Consider the following 19,399-nt stretch of genomic DNA (forward strand, 5'->3'; position numbering starts at 1 on the left):
GCTGTTTAAGAGCAGCTTCCCTTCCCTTCCCCCATCATTATAAAAACATGTACTGTAGCAAGAAACCGAATACCACATGGTGCACTATACAGATCCCATCAGTACTGCAGCTCAGGATTTAGCACAAAAGTCCCTTTATATTTGGGACCTCGAGGGAGAAAATTCTAGAGCGCAAGATCGCAACGATACCGACTGAATCAGCAGATTTATTTTCCGAGCGATCCCTGTACATGGCGTTTGAGCGTGAGCCCTGCCCGCCCTTGTGCGCTGGCGCTGCGCTGCGCACACCCAGTCACCACGCTCCGCAGGACTTAAAAATTACTGGGTGTGGAAGAATTTGGGGTGTCTTCCAAAAGCTGCAGCCTCTTAGGCAGGCGTGAAAGGCTGGACAGGGTGCGAGAGGGAGAGCGCTGTGTGCTCCTGGCCATTGCTGTGTTTATCAGGTTACAGCTTGGAGAGGGCTCTCTGTCGAGAGCCCCTGAGGGGCTGGATGCAAAGAGAGAAAAATGAAGGCAAAGGGAATGGGGGGAAAAAAAAGAAAAGGTGCGTTTCTGCTTTCCCCCGGGATGCGTGCGTTTAGGCAGCTGTCTGTAGAGGCAGTCGCCATTTTGTGAAACAGAAATAACGCAGCAAAGAGACATGTTGTAGTCACAGAAGTTTCTATTTTAAGTGTTTCCTTTTAGTTTTAATCGAGAGGTTGCTCCTCCTTYACCCTCTTTCAGTCCAAAGGCTTTTATTTTAATCTTAAAGTAAAGCAGCAACAAGGACAAGAAAGAAAACGAGGAAAAGGGGCTAAGYTCTCCCAGGGAGGTCAAAATCAAGTCTGTCTCCCGGAGACTTGGAAAATTTTTAAGGTGTAACTTGGCTCCAGAAATATCCCCAAGTCCATAGTTAAGATAACCAAACAGAGTTTTAACATGGCTGCGCACCCAGTGTAATGTAGGCAAAACCATAGCTGAGATGTTCACAGAAAATGTAGTTTTTCAGTTGAGGATTAGGTATGTTTTTAAGCAGAGTATTTGGTTCTAGTAGAAGAAAGTGGCTGACCGATCCAGGCACACAAAATACCAGTGTTTTTTGGTTTGCACTGGCTGACTTGACTTCCAGGTGGAATTTAAGGTATTAGTTTTGATCTAAGATCTCTGATAGATTTCTCTAGTACCACAGAACTGGTCATTTGATCAAATGAGAACACGCGGATTGTTAGGAGCAGAAGTCGCACTGAATCTCCTTTAGCATAAAGTTCTTAGAGCAAGTTACTGGGCATTTTTGTTAAGKGTCTTCAGTGCTGGAATGTACTTTCTCCACTCTTTTGGCTCTTTTGCTTTCAAAGTACATTATAAGGCTCATTTATTTAACAAGTCTCTGAGAAATGGGAGAGGGAGCATTAATGCTGGTGTTTGGGAGTACAGGATTTTGGTTTTGCTTTTTTTTTTTTTYTCTGGTTTCAGAGTTGGGAAATGCTGCTCATTTATTTTTCATGTAGCTATATTTTCATCCTGGCTTCTTAAGGAGGCAGGACTCGTAAAATTGTGCTGTTAGAGGCTTCCCAGCAACTTTGCATGTGATATTCAGTTTCAAATAAATCCGAGTTGTAGAGTTTCTGCACTTTTGGAGAAGCTGCTGGTTACAGAGACACAAATTAGCGCTTCCACTAAAATAAGACAACATGAATTCAAAGGTTATCTCCTTTGCTTTGCTTGCTGATCAGGCAATCGCCATCTGTGCACCGGCAGACCAGTCAGCAATGTGTAGATCGGAAACGTCCCTGCCTATGCCACGGTCCCCCAATTCGGTGGCCTGAAGTCAGGGTGGAGAGCGGGGGCTCCCAGGCAAGAGKAAAGTTCCTGCGACTGTCACAGGGAGGACACCGGGGAGCCTCTGGGTGGGGAGTAAGGAAGGGCGCTAACCGAGTATGTAGGCTGCCACCTATTAGGAAGCTGGGCCTTGTTATTTCAGTCGCTCGCAAAACACATATTAACTTCCAAGCATGATATTCAAATCCAAAATAGGATTTCAAAAAAATATTAGTCACAACCAATACCACGAGTAGGTCACATTCCTCCGTGTACAGAGACAGCTAGGTAGGTCAGGTTCTGCTTCGTTACTGCCACCTCATTAGCTGCAGTTTGATTTTGCAAGGTGTTTGATCCGCTCTCTCTGATGGTCAGAAAAGAGTGTTTCCTTTTGAAAAGAATTCTCCGAGACAGTGATTCCTSCACCGCAGAAAAACAATGTAAAGAACCATTTTTGCCATCTCGAGATCATTATCTTCTTGACTGTCCTTTTTTACTCTGTTAAGGTTGCTTTAAATCCACAGGTCAAATGCAACTTTGATCTACACGAATGCAAAATGCACTGGTATTCACCAGCAATCAGAATACGAGTACAGGGCTTTTCTATGAACTTTGTGTGCATCTTTGGTTTGTTCTTGTGAGACTGTGCATATAACRATAATATTAAATTATTTTATGCTTTATATATATAAATTACTTTGCCAGCATATACTAATGTGCCTTTCTGAACCTCTTAATTAGATTATTATCCTAAGCTTAATTCTATTTTATTAATATCACTTGAGTAGTCTTTTGCATTTAAGTAATTTTTGTTTTCTTTTTTGGTTCCAATTTTCATTACATTAAGTGTACATATGTGTGTGTGCATATATATATGTACAAAGATAATCCTTCTTTAATCTTTTGAATAGAAGAGTTTTATACAGGAAAAAATGCTTTCCCAAATACTCATTATCAACACCTGATAAGCTGGCGAGCAGTACAATATTTTAATTGATGATTTTCTTAAATTCCAGTAGTTATTAAAGTCCTAGTATCTCTCTCTTGTTCATGTTACGATTCTAAACAACTCAAATATTTGACCTTATCTCCTACACATGTAAACTCACATTGAGCATGCATTTCCCTCACCACCAGCAAAGCTTCTGTAGTCTTCATTATCTTACATACTAGGTCAGAGTGCTCAAATGTACTGTTTAATACTGTTAAAATGTGTGGTTTGTATTACAAGAAAATTCTAGATAGGGCAAAGTTGGAAAACTATTTGCTCCTACTTAAAAACCTGACCTTTGGTCTCTTGATAATCAATACTGTGCTTTATGGAAARGTTTTAAAGGTATACTGAAGGATGAAGAACTTAGCAGGATTTAATTTATATATTATTCCTCTTGCCCTTATTAATAAACGAGGAAAATAAATGTTGGGGAACATACAAAGAGTAATGACACAATTGTACCTCTTTCCTTTCTATGGACTAGGTTAGTTCATGCCACTTGCATTTCCGAAGTACTGATGTACATATTCATACCTAAATTCACTTCGTATGCTTCCAAATCCTTAGGACAATATTCCACTTAAATACACCAAGAAAATTCTGGAGGGATTCCATTGACCTAAATATAATTACTCAGAGCAGAATTAAAGGCACAGACACATAATTTAAGGCCCATGTGTCTGGAATAACAAGAAGAGATCAAAATCTCAACTTTCRATATTAAATTAAATGTTTCTAGACCTTGAAACAAGGCACATTTGTAGAGAGAATAACTTTGTTAGATCCACTATTATATGTTGAAGAAAAGAGGTCAAATTTTGAGCTCACAGAACCTTTTTCAGATCTTCCCCTGCAACTGCAATGTAAGCTGCAATCAAAATTTTCAGACAGTGACCAAGCGCTGTGGATATCTAACCCAAGATATCTTCTTTGCATTCGTYCTAACGCTTTAATTATACCAAAAGCCATTGACCTCATTTTGCAGCAGGACTGTACCAACAGTGTTTTCTCAGGCTGTTTATGTTTTCTCACCAACTCACCTTCTAATACTAATTTTGACTAAATACAAAAAATACACTATTAGTGATTTCAAGCTGAGACAGGACTGTCACAGTTGACGGCTTGTTCAGAGAGAGAAAGAGTATGTTTTGGCATGCAGAACGGTTGCCTGCAAGTGTTAGAGCTGCTGATTCCCAAGTTTGGATGGACAACGTTTGCACAAAACTGTTCTAGTCCCTAGTCTGATGAGCACTCCTAGCTGGATAAGTGTGTCTCTGACATAATATCACTGCATCAAAAATTGGTTTGACTCCACATCTAAATAAGAATTAACAAATATAAAGAAGTTCTGTTTTGAACCACAAATGTAAGGGTTCTTCTCTAGTTTGTATACAACACACTGCAACAGGGTGATTCAGCACTTCATCACACTAAATGTCTCTAAAATAAAAAAGTACATGCTTGTTGTAAGATTTCAGAGAAAAGCACAGTTCCTTTTCACTGTATGTGGCAATTTGCTGAATAATATATCATTTTGTCAACTGTTATATGGCAATCAAGAAAATGCCCTACGGTGCTACCTGTACACAAGAGGCAAGAATGAAGATTGTTATGGAAACAGATTCTTACTAAACTGTTTGACTTGCTTGAAATAAAAATCTCAATTCTATACTTGCGTTTTTACAGGCAAGGGTTGTTTTTCTTTTCAACCTAGTAGTAGTTGTAATTCATCCAGTTCAGTCTGAGTGAAATTCATCTCTTTTGCAAAGCTAGTATGAAGATCTTGTGCCTGTGAAACTCCGGAGAGACTTATCAAGAAAGCGCACCTACTTTTTGTTATCTTAGTCATCTAAACTTTCTAGTCTGCACCGGAAGTCAAACTGACATTTACTAGAAAATAAAAATAGCTGTTTTCTTTGAGTCCTTGATTTTGATTTTTCCACAAATATGTGTAAACATACATATGTGTGAAATCTGTTCTCCCTTTTTTATCATATTCTACAAACATTTAAGCAATCAAGCTTTACTGGCTCATGTTTATAGAAAATAAATTTCAAGGTTGGACAGATAAGTGTGTTTGAAAAATTAATTTAAAATCTGCACAAGTAGTAAGCATGCTAGAATTGCAAATGATTGGATTAAAAAACATTATTAGTCTCATTATCTAGAACTCCTAAAAATATATTTTCCCCAGTAGATTTATAATCCGAATATTCCAAAGATTTTGCTTAAAAATTATAGCATGTTCTCTTCTTTCTAACTCTTCACCTAAGAACAGTGTGATATCTTGGAGAATAGTTTTGTTTTGAAACACAAGATTGGGCATGGCTCTCTAATCTTTCCAAGGCTTTTTTTTTTTTCTTTTTCTTCAGACTTTTGATAAAATGATGAATATTTCCCAGCTCAGCAGAACACTTGTATGACTCTGCAGACTTTACAGCTAGAATGGTATGACAAAAAAAAAGTTTGCATCTTTTTAAATGTCTTTAAAGCCCTACTAATATGTCCAATTCTCACGTGTTTCTCGTCCTGCAAGTTTCTGAAACAGCAAACTTCATCAGTGCAGAGAAATTAAAGCATGTAACTCAAGTCATAGAACCTGCCTTTGCATGCTGTAGCTACGGGTGTTAAAGTTCCTGGGAAGGTGCACATTAGTTTCTTGTATTTACTTTCAAAGGTGATTTCACTAATAAGCAAAGTTGCATCATTCTTTTTCATGTAAGGAGAAATGCAATAGCTTGTTATCACTTGTTTAAATACTAGTGTCTAACTAGGTACGGGCAGAATGGTCAACTAGTATTTGTTCTGCTGTGTCCCAGTCCTTTTATAAAAGTTTGCCAAGCCAGCACAGTAGATTAATTGCTACCTAAATAGTTACCTGATCCTGACAAACCAGATCATTCTGTAAAAGTAAGTGGTAAAAAAGGGGATAAAGAAACAGATTTGTTGTTTCAAGCGACGGTTGTTTATTTTAAGTAATGTAAACATATTATTAAACAATCATCCAAATTTTTAAAGTTTGAATCAGTCTTGAGTTTAAAACTGCTTCATAAGAAATAAGGGTTACTGTACCTTTCCCAGTTTGCTTACACCTCTAAGACTGACATTTAAGGCAATCGCTATATGTTAAGTCTGGATGAAATATAGCGTAAGAACCTTGACTGAGATGATTATTTCCTATGATTGAGTTGGCAGCAAGAACTAATTTGAAAATGGTTATATTTAATAATAAAAAAACCCTTCATATTTCAAAGCTCCTTAAAAAAACTGGACTTGATTCCTCAAGAAAMATACAGTACATCCTTTAGTCAAACTAATACAAAGCACAATAATTAATCCTCTTACTAGATAAGAGTAACCGGTCTTTTTGCCTTATTGAATTTCATGCAAACCTGAAATAGTGAGGTGGGTGGGTTTTTCTGTAGGTCTTGGATCTAAAAACTGAGTTCAAGCCTCTAGATCACAGAAACAATACCAATTCTTTGATATCTTATAACCAACAAGATAAAATTTGCTTAGGAAAGAAGATTAAATCCCACAGGATACATTGGTCCCATTTCTCACTTCTCTTACATCTTTATGCTTTTATTGGTAACTTTTTCCCCTTTGAAAACAGGAATAAGAAGTCAGAGCTGAATCTTGGTTAAAAGAGCTTCATTTTGAATAAACTGAAAAAGCACTGGAGTTTGGCTTAGCAGACTGAAAGATTTTTTTTCTTTACCATATGTTTATGACACTGATGAGACTGTTTCTAATTATTCCTAGTAATAAATCTTTTCCTTTCTGCTCAGAAGGTTCATCATTCTAAATATGAGCACCATAAAAGTGCTAGCAAAGCCACCATATTAGCATAATCTTAGTTTTCAGCGTTAAATCATAGAAACAAAAAGGGCATATTTAAAAGTTCTGAGTGTGCGTGTGTGCATAGATGTGTTTGCAATTACTCAATACAGGCTGAAACAAAAGCCTGGATGTGAATTCTAGTTTGAGCTTAATAGCATGAACTGGTTGCTAGCATCGTTATTATTGCTTGTCTTGTGAGGGTACCAAAAAGCTTTAGCTAGGATCAGTATACCAAAATAGTCATTATCAGTCACCTAGGCGAGTTGGTTCTGTGCTTAGAACTTTGTCTTTATTTACGGTTGTCTCTATTGATGTTACTCTGTCGCTTTTAGTCAAATCAATATTAGCCACTATAAGTCCACCAATGAAAGCAGTATTGATGTAGCTATATTTTTACAGTGTCTTCGTTCAGCTTATTCCAAAATCTCATTTTTTCAAAAGTAAGATAAAAAGTAGATTTGCCTAGAATACAAGGTAATTTGTATTTGCCTGGACAGTTACTGTGATTTTAGTAGTGAATTACTGAGGAAGAAAACAGAAGGAAAAAAAGCAGATCTTGTTTATTTGTTTGCTTTAGTAATATATTACATGCTATAAACAAAAATAGAAAATATGATTATACTTTATTCAGGCCAAAGTAATAATTTCTGCAAACACCCCATTTGGAGGATTTTAAATGTCTACCACCAAATAGCTTGCTATGTTCAAAGAGCATCTGTTGTTCTTGCTTACATGGTCTCTAATAAAACATTTCAAACTACTGTGTTTGCTTAGGGCCTAGAAAATTGTTATTGATTTTTTTTCCTGAAAAGCGATAGAGTTTTGGTTGATCAAAAGTTTGGTGATATTGCACATCTCTCAATCTTGTTTACACTCTTGTTTTCTACTTCAAAAGGCAGGTACAATACTTAATCATTTTGTCAAATATTAGTGTCAAATCTCTGGCCTTTCCATTACGTATGTGGCTCGAAAGGCCTGTATGCTATGTCTTCACCCGTTATATCTCAAAGAACTCTGGTTCTTCAGACTTTTTGCCAATCATTTGGTGTCCTCTGGCACAGAGAGCATGTTGGGGCAGAGCAAGGAGGGGACCTTGACCTGTGAAATTACAGTATGCTTTTGCATATTGTCTCTAAGGAATAATAGCAGTTTTTCTGGAAGTCGGGAGGGAAGGAACACAGGTTGTAGAAAAATAATTTGGATGAGTACTAGAAAGCAAGGTTGTGTGCCTATATCTGGAATACTAGCCACAGAGGCAGTCTCCAAAAATATTTCCCAATTTAGCGATGGAAACATTAAGTTGTCTAATTATTATCGACATGTGGTTCAAAAAGCATGGTTGAAGTATTCAGCCTAATGATACACAAAGCAAGAAAGTGTCATCTAAAACAGAAGAAATAAACTGTATGGGAGAAATAAACTTTATGGAGGAATTTCCTGGGCATCTCGCAGATGCCCAGAAATGTTGAATTTAGAGAGAAAAAACTGGTATAACCACAGAGGCAGTAGGAACAAGAATCTTGTGTTTATACAGAGCTGACCACAGGAGATAAAAATGTGAAAAAAGGGAAGCTAGCATTGTTTTACTACTTCATTAGGAAAAAAGAATGCAAACAGATATAGTATTATCGGTACTTAAACAACAAAGTTTTTTGATGAGTGACATGATTCTGGAGAGAGTGACTGTGTTTACTTACACATACATATTTCACTTGAAAACAAGAAATAGGAGAGGTAATGAATACTTGTATAAGCTTCTAAGGAGCTGCTTTAGGCTTGGTGACCAGCAAGCAATAGAACAGCATTAAATATATTACATGATATTAGACTTCCACTAATTTTTTGGTTGCACATAACAGCAATGCAGTAAGTGACTTTTAAAAACATTTTTGTCTGTAAATGTACATGAATAAAAGTTTGTAAACAGGAATAATCTATTTTTTTAGACAATCTGCTATAGTTGGAGAAAAAACTGGTAAGAGTTTGAGCATACAGTTTAGGTCTTGTTGAGTTTTAATCATGGCTAAAACAAGACTGTTCTTACAATGTTCAAATATAGTTTCTGAGTGCTTTATCTTTTTTCTCCCCTTCATCTGCTTATTGGAAGCCATCGTACTTTCTTTCTTTCTTTTTTTTTTCCCCCCTAGAAATGTACCTGTATTCTGGGAACAAACAATAGGAAGTCTGGAAATTGCACGTTGGAATTCTTGTCTTTATCCTTGCTGTGAAATTGTTTCTCCTTGCTGTGAAGTTGCATCTTTCAATGTCAGGTGAAAATACCTATGTAAGTAGAAATGCGTTGCTGTGCCCTACTTTTATCTAGTTCTTGCCTCATCCTCGGTTGCCTTTCCCCTTTCTTCATTGTTGGTATTTTTCCAGGGAGCCCAACATCTGGGTTCTGTCCATGCAAACACCTTTGCATAGTTATGCTGAATAGTTCCACAGAGAGCAAGAGGATTAGTATATGCAAGAACCTGAACTTGGAATAAAGTTGCAAAACACATCCTGCTCTCCATATTGTCCTCAGAACAGAACTTCAGTTCTTCTTGGGAAGGAGGCCTTTTGCTACCCTCTTCCAGGGAGAAACACTTATCTGCTTCTCTGTCCCACCATTAATTCCCTTGGCTGGAGGATCCCATATTGTCGTACCTTTATCACTATGCAGGCCCCCAATATCACTTCTTTTATTACTATAGGGACCCTACTACCACTGTCCTTGCTGTCCCTTTGTCTGATATGGAGGGGTCTGCTTTTCTCTGTAATTCCAAAGAAATACATCTCTCTCAGTTCAAAATCTTTTATCCTCAAGGACATGAGTGAATGATTCTTTCCAGCTGACCAGATTCTTCTGGCCTCTAGGCTTACAGGACCCCAGTTCGGGAAACTCCAGCTGAAGTCCAACTGCCCAATTTTGAGTGTTAGACTAGCTCCTGAGACCTTCCATAATATTCTTATTAAGCATTGTTGGTTTTATTGCTGCCATAACTACCCATATTATTGTATAAAAGAAGAAAGAAAGAGCCATCTTTCTCTCTGTTTTTAGTATCACAGCTTTTAATGGAGCGTGCTGTGCACATGAAAAATGAAAAGGAGCAAGGCATGGGTATCATTYGAAGTGGCTGCTGAAGTATATAAATATTCATTATGTCATTCTGTTATGCTTGCTGGGTGTGCCTCTCAGAGTGGAACATCATAACCGACTGGCTGGGGACAAATATTTATGACACTGACCAAGAATGTGGAGGATGCCCTGATTGTGCTGGTATCTGAAATGGTTTCCATGGCAGTAGTCAAAACAGGAGACAGCGTCCTGGTGAGGTTGGCATACAAGCCAGTTTCTATGGTATTGGCTAAAAAAAGCATGGTACTTTGATTTACTTGGGTATTTGTGGTGCTTTTATGAGGCACTAATCAGGATGAACTGATGCCTCGAGCTGGTGAAATGTTTTTTGTGGCTTTATCTGTAGATGGAGATTATGAGCGTGTTGAAGGTGTAGAAAACGGAGAAAGTCCAAGGTCATTGGCTAAAATGAGGTCAAGAGAGCAAATGTTTTTGTGACATGGATGCAGTTAGGTGTATTTTCGAGCTAGTTTCTGTGGTACTCGATGAGGTGGGGCCAGTGGAGGCTGGAGGATGGGCTGTGACAGTGCCTCGGTCAGGCTGGCATATAGCTGGGTCTACTGAGAACAGGTATGCTTTCTGGCAGTGCAGGGCACGATGCCACATTTGACTGTTAGGTGAGGGCTTTTTTTTTTTTTTTTTTTCCTTACAGGCCAGATTAGGGTGGATTAGTCTCACTGTAAATCACTGTATAAAGTTTTAGTGCAGGTTAGCAAGGGATGCCTTGAGCTGGCTAAAGCATGAAGGGATTTTTGAAGCATGGGCTAAACCAGAAGGCAGTACTTAGACCAAGTGGCTTGTGGTTTCTGTTATGCTAATTTGGGTGGCAATTTTCGTGTGAGGCAGCCACCCAAAGTGTAATGTGCCACTGACAGGAAGGAGTGTTCAGATCTGGTCTGTGTGTGAGATTGTTTTTGTGGTCCTGGCTAGGACCAGAGTGAATGCTTATGCAAAACAACATGTGGGGTGGCCTCTGATGCACGCTGGCAGTACCAGTTTGAACTGGCAGGCAAGATACTGTGCAGGCAAGCGGGAAGATGGGCCAAACTGGCAGGTCACCCTCCATCTGTGGCACTTGGTAAGCCAGGTCAAGGCTGAGATCAAACTGGTTGTGTGGCCGGGGTGAGGCTGGGTGGAGCTGGAGATGCCCCGGGCAGGTGGGGCTAGGGGGGCTGGGGAAGCCCAGGGCCTGGGGAAGTCGGTGGGGCAGGAGTTCAGCAGCGAGGCCACCCCCCTGCCCCTGAGGGGAGGCTGGCGCGGACGCGGCGCGAGCCCGCCGCGGCGCGGGGGGCGGGGCGGGGCAGCCGGGAGGAGGAAAGGAGCCAATCGGCAGCGGCCGGCGCCGCTCGCCAATACTCGGTGGCGACCGTTGGTGCGGGCGGGGAGGGGGAGCGGCGAGGAGCGCGGCCAATGGGAGGCCGCGGCCGCGGTGCGCGCGGGCCCGGGGTGGGGAGGTCGAAGGAGGGTGCGGCGCGGCCAATGGCAGCGGCGCGCGCGCTCGGGCCCGGAGGGGAGGGCGCCGCGCGGCCAATGGGGAGCGGCGCGCGGCGCGCGCGCAGAGCAGGGAGGCGCGGGGGGGAGGGGGCGCCGTGCGCGGCAGGCAGGGGGCAGGGGCGCAGGCCCGGCCCCTTCCCCGCCGCAGTGAGTACTGAGCGGGCGGCCATGTTGTGCGGGGGGGAGGGGAGGAAGGAGTTGAGAGGAGACGGGAGAGACTCTCTCACACACACGGCACAAGATGGCCGGGGAAGCAGCCGCAGCCGGGCTCTCGGGCACTCTCTCCGCCGCTCGGAGCGGGGAGGTCCGGGGAGCGCCCCGGGTGCCGGGCTCGGGGGCCACGTCGGGCCCAGCACTCTGGGGGCTCTGGGGCGACAGAGTGCGGCGAGCCGGGCTGCCGCGCGGGGCTGCCGACGGGCGAAGGGCAATGGCGCCGGGCTGCGGAGCGCTGCCCGCGCCGCTCCCGCGCCAGGCGGGCGCGGAGCCGTCCTCCGCCGCGGCAGGGCGAGGAGGGGAGCAGCGCCCCGCTCTCGGGGCCCCCGTTGCCTGTCGGCGGGCTGCTCTTTGCCGGGTAAGTGCCTGAGTCTCCTCGCTTCTCATTGTCCTTTGTCCTTGGGAGGAAAAACAAAATGTCCTTGGAGCCGGGAGGGGGAGGGGGCGCCTGCCTCTCCCTCGCCCCCCTCCGCTCCCCGCGGGGAGCCTGCGGGGCCCCCGTTCGTCGCCGTGACCCCTCTCGGGTGCGGGGGGCGCCGCGCTGCTCGGGGAGGGAGAGGTCGGCGGAGGGGAGCCGCGGAGGGAGCCCGGCTCGGCGACCTCCCCGCTGACACCGAGCCGCGCTCGGTCCGCAGAGCGCTTCCCCCCCCCCCCCGCCCCGGCTCATGCAGCACCGAGGGGGCTCCGCGCGCCCTGCTCCCCCAATGCAGCACGGAGGACGGGGGCAGCTGCAGGTGGGCTCCCCAATGCAGCAGTGAGGAGGGGGGGAGCTGCGGACCTGCTCCCCTCCAGTGCAGCGTGGAAGGGGGGCATCTGCAAAACAGCTTATAACTCCAATGCAGCAGTAAAGGGGGGGGGGTGGTGGTGGTGGTGTTGAAGACTGTACTACATCATCAGTTAAATGTTTAGCTCTAAGCCCGTATCTGTTTAAAGAGCATTTGTTGCCCATTGCTGCTCAGATGGGGATATGTTTTCGTAGTTTGTAAGAACAAAGACGCCATGTCCTTTTCTCTTAAAAATAAAACTTGGTGTTTTTTTGTGGGGTGTTGGCTTTTAACTCTTTCCAAACCAGTAAGAAAAAACAGGCTGCAGATGCGACAGCTCAATACTTTACCTAAATAATAGATAAAAAATTTACTTCACTTGAAAAACAGTAGTTCAAGAGTAGAACTTTAAAGAGAACTCTGAGAATAAAGTACAATATGATTTTGCGATTAAAATGGCAATACAAGAACTTGCAAGTATTAAAAAAAAAAAAAACCAAACTCGCTCATGCCAAGTCTACAGTTTAAAGTTAGCAAAATACTACAGTTGTCATTTAGACTATACTACAAGAAGAAAAGATACTTACTTAAATATGAATTACATGATATGGAAACTAATGGATTTGTGTGTGACATATTAAAGCCTTTTAAAAAGCATTTGTTGGGTGTCAGTTCTGATTTTAGTATTCAGTTTATGCATTTTTCAGGGAGCTTGCAGTCATTTCTATTTATATAGCATTTTTATCATTGTTTTGCTGGTTAATAATTTAGAAGTTGTACAACACATATTGGAAGACTTTCTAAAAATGAAAGTTTAAATGGAATGCCTAATGTTTGTTTTGCATTGGCTCGCATTCAACAATTATCAGTTTAGGGGTAAAAATGTAAATTCCAAATATTTATTCAAAAAGTCACTGTAGCATATCAGGAGGTAAATATAAAGTAATAAACTTTCATATTTAATTGGAGATTATGTATAGCTGTATTTGTTGCGTTTTTCTGGTATAGACTCATACCAAATTATAAAACTCCGTGCAGGTTTTAAATATCAGAATTGGAGGTAAATCTACATTTTTCATTACTCCCTTTGTAAATACAAATCGATTATTACAACAGTGAAAGTTGGCTTTTTTAAAAATATATTAAGTGTAAGTTTGAGCAACCGTTGTAGTTCTATCACCTTTATGCAAAGTGTTCGGCATCTTCATTTTAGATTTGAATTAAAATGGTATTATAACCCGAGCAATAGTTCTGCAGTGTAGAGCAGGTTCTGACATACATAGTTTGCTGAAAGAAAGTTCTAGCTCTAGGTGGATGTCTGTTGTTTTTCGTTTTTTGTTTTTTTTTTTAAGTATATTAAGGAGTAATTTTTTAAATAGCCTTGGCTTGTTTCAGCTCCTGAAACTAAAACACCAATTAAATGTCGCTGAAAATAAATTGCTCGTGATTCTGAATGTATTTTATTTAAAGGTTCTGCATTTATATATATGTTAGTATGTACTGGAATTTTAATTTATATTGAGATAGCTTTTAATATAAAAATAGTTTTAAAAATATCTCCCTATTTATAGAATGATTTCATACTTCTGGAGTATGAAATCGTGGTGGTAGTCACAACTGCTGCAAAATTAAATGTTAAGCCTTTTCACAAAGAGCAAAAAAAAGTTGGCTAAAGGTAATGCAAATATGCTATTCCTTGTGTTAAAGAGCATAGTTTAGGATCTGATTAAAGGTCAAAGATGCCAAAGGTTCTAAAACTGCGTTCTAAAGGGCAAAAAAGATATTTGGGGAGATCAAGTAACTTGTGACTTAAAATTCACAGAAGCCGATGACAGAAGCCATTTTAAAAGTACTTTGCTGTCACTGGAGGTATTATTTAATTTTGCATAGCCTACTTCCAAAGACTTTAATGTGAAAAAAGTACAAGGACTAAGGGGTATTGTGTGATAAAGAAGTTACACTTGAAAACAAATTGGCTAGATACTTGATCTTGTGGTCATTCAAAATTAAAGTAATGGGAGACGGAAAAGCAGATCATAGCTATACATACAAAAATACAGATCATGCATGTTGTATGTCAGTCACTCTTCATCTCCAGTGTTTTTCTTCAGCCAAATATGTACAACCATTTATACTTTTATTTTTAGAGCTGAGTACCAAAGATATGGTTACTGCTGTCCTGAGTTTTTCCTAACTTAATAATTACCTAAAGATGAATAAAATTCAAGCATCTGACTTACTCTGTTGTTTTAAAACTAAATGCTGAAAATGTGCATACTTTTTTTTTTTTTTTAGGTAGAATTCTGTGAATAATACCTTATTTCCTGACTGGCTTCACGACGAATCGTACCAGAAGAATCGTACATACCTTGTTTTCTTAGGTAAGAGTGGTTATTATAACTTGTGGCAGTATGTCCGTGTTATTTTTTGATCTTGGGGTTTGCTTTTTTGCTGCTGTGCAGACAGAAAAAAAACTTAACAATTTTAAATTGGAAGGGACACATTTTATAAAATTACCTCTTTTTTTAAAAAAAAGCCATTTGTATTTTTTTTACAGGCATAGACTCTTAAAAATTAATGTGACGTTTGGACTGCTACTTTTGTATCAATTTTACTTTTCTAAGGTTATTTAAAAAGTGGATTAATGTATGCACATTTGCATTGCATTTGGTGGGAAATTGTCGTACATTCATATAAACCAAAATGTTTCATTTGCCTCCTTTTCACAAATGAAAACATGCATTGAACTTATGTTTATATTTTGTACTTAGTGAATTTTTAGTGTTAACACTAGGGCATATTGTAGAGTTTATACGTGACAATAAAACTCTAGACTCCAGATATATATACATAAGAAGCTTTTTGGGGCCTTTTTCTCCTTTTGGAGACCTGAACGCTAATACTTGGCAAATAAGGCATTACTTTCATTTGTACTGTAGGTAAGATTTTTATCAATCATAAGACACCTTACATGTTTTCAAAAAAGTTTATTTTAGTCAAGAACAGTAGAATTGTAGGTAGAATCTCTATATATCTTTGTTCTCTGAAACTTTTTTTCTTTAAAGGCTGGTACTGGATGTTGTTGATAAGTTACTTCTGAAGAATCAGATGGCTGATCGAGTAAAAGACCATGATCAGAATTCTGTGCTGTGCGTATCAGGTATGTTTATTTAGATTTTGTTATCCTAGGAGGCATTTTTGAGCAAAGTAAACATTGAACATTTAAGCTACAATTTTTTTTTACCTTGTTGAATTTTCTTTAAGCCTTAGTGTATTTGAAAACTTTTGGTATGTACTAAATACAGTAATGCTAGTGTGCCTTTACACATTTCTTACGATTGGTCGCTCATAAGTAAAACATATCTTTTTAAGGATCTGAAATAACCCTAGTACACAGTGTAAAAATAAAGCTGTGTGTGTTAGGATTGCCATCCCTACTAAGCAGGTACAGTCTAATCAAATGTTAGAAATAAATTTCCCTCAATTGAAGTCATTGTTTCAAGATATTTACCAAGTGACTTCCATAAGCTTTTCCTTTGTATTTTTACGTTAAACTGGAAACTCTTTTCTACCTAAATTTTACTCTTAAAAAAAACCCTCAAACCCCGCACCCAGTCAGTATGAAATATCTTGCTGTCTTCCTTGTAATACAAACAAATCAGCTTTCTGCTGTCTTTTTTTTGTCTTTTTTTTTTTTCCCTCAAGGCTTACTTTAATGTTCTGTATTTAAACAGACTTACAGGTTACATTTGAGTCATACTTTCATCACCATGTAATTAAAAGTTGGAAATCTTGTCTGTCTGTCTTAACTGGTTCCTTTTCACAGGTTACCATGCTAATGTACTTCAAAATAAATTCAGGACATGAAAGCTTAAGGCATCTTGATGGAGACATGAGTATCAGGATTCTCAAGAATACTCTTGATAACTTTCTTTCATAATTTATTTAGTTTATCATAACTTAAAAAAAACAAAACAAAAAACACAGAACTTATGATCCTCTCTACCTGAGTGCAGATATTGTGTTTGGCTTGGATGTTAACTTCACCTCTTCCTGTCAGAAAAGTCATAGACCTATTTTGATTACGCTTTTTAAGAATGCCTCATTGGATTGTAACAAGCCTTTATCTGCAGTGAGTTACTGTTAGAATGCAAGATACAAAGCAAATAATATTTATAGATAGTAGACATGTAGCATATAACATGGATGTCCTGCAACAAAATGCAGCCAACGATGAACGAATGAGGCTGTTACGTATGTTTTGGAACTTCATTATGTAATTGTCTGATGTGAAATTTGAGAATTAGAATTCCATATTAGAAATGATTTGATAGAGAATACATTTGATACAGAATGTATTTGAGATCCCATATGATCCTTCAGTTTAGAGGGTCAGAATCACCAGACGTATTACGAAGTCTGTTATGATAAAGCCAAGAGTAGACTAATTCAAAGAAAAGCATATACTCAAACCCTGATAGTAATGATGGGACTAAATTTGTGAAATTCAAGTTTTGTATTCCTAATGTTAAGTCCTTGAAGTTCTGAAATTACCGATTTTAATTGACCTCATTAAAAAAAAAAGTGTGTATATATGTATATATATAAAATATATAATATGTATATATATATGGTGCTCATGAGCTGAGTCATCTTGACTGACCTAAGTATTTTATGATGCATATGAAATAGAGCACTTTGATCTTAATGGTCTTACCTACTTCCTATATCCTCATGACGCTGTTTGTGCTGAACAGATACTATAATAAAAGCAGTTTTAAATGTCCTTTGTTCCTTTTGTGTGCTTTTTAGAGCCTTTTCTTGTAGGAAGAACATCTTTTCATCTGCTAAATGGCAGCTTGCTCTTCAGGTTATGTAGACCTTGGTGGACTAGGTGCACATTAATGGGGACTCAAAGGTTTAACTTTCTGACCACCCTACCACATATTAATGTGGCATAAAATCTGTAGGACTGATAACCTATGTGGAAAATCGTTGGGGTGGTGATGCTTTATGTCATCTTTGCCCAAATAATTTATCCTGAGAAAGAATTCACTGTCAAGTAAATAGCTTTAGAGCAGCTGGCCTCACCTTTTGCTATAAAAGGAGATATGCTTTTCTGATTCTTAGAACTAGTGGTGCCAACTTCTAAGTGAAGGAGTCATGGAGCCATGATGCAAGGCATATTTTCTGTGGAATAGACTGTACTGTACTCATTTCTAAATTGGAGAATGAGATGTCATAAATGTAAGACCCACCTCTAAGATTACTTGCAAAATCCATATTTATTTTTAAATATGGGGTAGCTTTTTTTAATCGCATAGCTACAAAAATTACTGCAAGTAGTCTGATTAAAAGATTTTAATTTGACCTATAAAATAAATCAAATGTTAAACTGGAAGTTTAGATGTTAACCTGAAAAGCTAAAATTGGTCAGCTGAAACTAGCATTTACTAGCTCCTTGTTTGTGGCTTTTGGCATAAGGTTCAGCATTTGTGATGCATTTTATAGTTCAGTAATAGATAAATGTGGTTTTGGTATTATCATTTTATTACTTTGTCAATACTATTTCAACTTGGACACTAAAAATGCAATGGCATGTTTGAACATGGTGGAAAAATGATAGCTGGTGTTTATAGGCATGAAATGTAACAGGTTATTGCCATCTTTGTGCTACTTTAACAAAGTTCATTTTTTGGTTCATCCATTCACTCCAGAGTAGAGAAGTTTTACTACCTGTTAGCAATATCATTCTGACAACCATTAGATTCCTTTTCCAAAATTTTGCTGAGTTGAGAGGAATGCTCACTGGTCATCTGAACAACCTGTCTTGGTGGAGGAAGCTGTTCCTCTGTGATGATGTAATAATATATTAGGTATTCTCATTAAAGTTTCTGTGAAGTTATGATACCTGGATACTAAGTCTAAATTAACAAAAACAGGAACAGACTTGAATCTAGCTCAGGTATGCCCAGCTGTGCTTTAAAATACTCGAAGTGGCTGAGAACTGTGTGTTGAAAACCTTTCATCCATTAGCTTCACCTAGCCATCATATACTGTAGTTTCTAGTTGTTTGTTTTTTCTTTTGAGTAAAGTGGTACATGTAGGAGAGAAGGGGATCTAAAGGGCATGAGTAAACCTCTTTACATGGTTCATGTCTCAAGCTTTGTATGTATTCTAAATGTATGACTGGTAGATGGCTCCTGAATGATCAAAGTCCAGCAATCATGTTGTACTTTCAATACAAAATGCCCAACCACCATTTTAAAGTACATCACTTTTCTTGCTTCCATTTAATAACTGTTGTTGGATTGCATTTTAAATGCATATTTTAAACCTGTGAATTTCCTGTTCTTTTGGATAACTAACATATTCAGGCCAGTTTACTACTGTAAACTTTTATTTTGCCTTTCTAAAGGCAGCTTTTTCCATACTAATTATTTCCTATAAGTTAATATCAACAAAGTAATTACAATTCTTTTCACAGCTTTGTTTCTGCACATCTGAGTAGCTATCAAATTAAAAATGAGTTTAGAAAATTATGCACAGTATACTATCACTGAATATGTTAATTTTTACATATTTGAGGCTATATTTCTGTACATCAGTTTCTGAGAGATTGCAGGAGAAGCAGCTTGCTTATATGTTAGGAGGATAACTTGTATGGCTCATGATAGTGGATTATTTAATGCAGATGAAATTTACAGTCAGAAAAGGAAGGGGTTTTGGTGAGTTGTTCTAGGTCTTATTTTAATCTTCTATTACCTCTGCTTAAGGTGACTTTGATTAAATGTTTGTTGATGTGAGTCACCAATAAACATTTTCCAAGTTGAATTTTCAAATTTGGAGCTTGACCATATATTTATAATTACAGATTTTAGAATAAATGACTTATTATATGGCAATGTGATAAGCAATTCCATTGTGTCTAACTGATGTAATCTCTAAGCAAAATGAGTATTTAATTTTTTTTTTTGTGGAGTTCATATGATTTATTTTTAGCATACTTCTTGTACTAGATGCCTGGGTGCTCTTTTCATCTGCTTTTTTGTTATTTGGTTTCCCAAGGGATTCGTGTGCAGGGCTGGGTTTGGATTTTTGTGGGGTTTGCACAGGTTCTTCGATAAGTTGTTGAGTGATATTTCATGTTCAAGTTTTTGGTAAAAGTGTGTTC

General features: G+C 39.1%; 1 long non-coding RNA gene across 1 annotated transcript; it reads left to right on the forward strand.

The window, feature by feature from the left end:
- Positions 1-11,402: 11,402 nt before the first annotated feature.
- LOC112970311 lies at positions 11,403-17,011 on the forward strand. Its single transcript, XR_003254949.1, has 4 exons — positions 11,403-11,819; positions 14,521-14,606; positions 15,291-15,385; positions 16,052-17,011. It is a non-coding gene; the product is annotated as an uncharacterized LOC112970311 (long non-coding RNA).
- Positions 17,012-19,399: the final 2,388 nt, after the last annotated feature.

The sequence above is a fragment of the Apteryx rowi genome, unplaced genomic scaffold, assembly GCF_003343035.1.
Source record: "Apteryx rowi isolate R43461 unplaced genomic scaffold, aptRow1 scaffold_11, whole genome shotgun sequence".
In the NCBI taxonomy this organism is placed as follows: domain Eukaryota; kingdom Metazoa; phylum Chordata; class Aves; order Apterygiformes; family Apterygidae; genus Apteryx; species Apteryx rowi.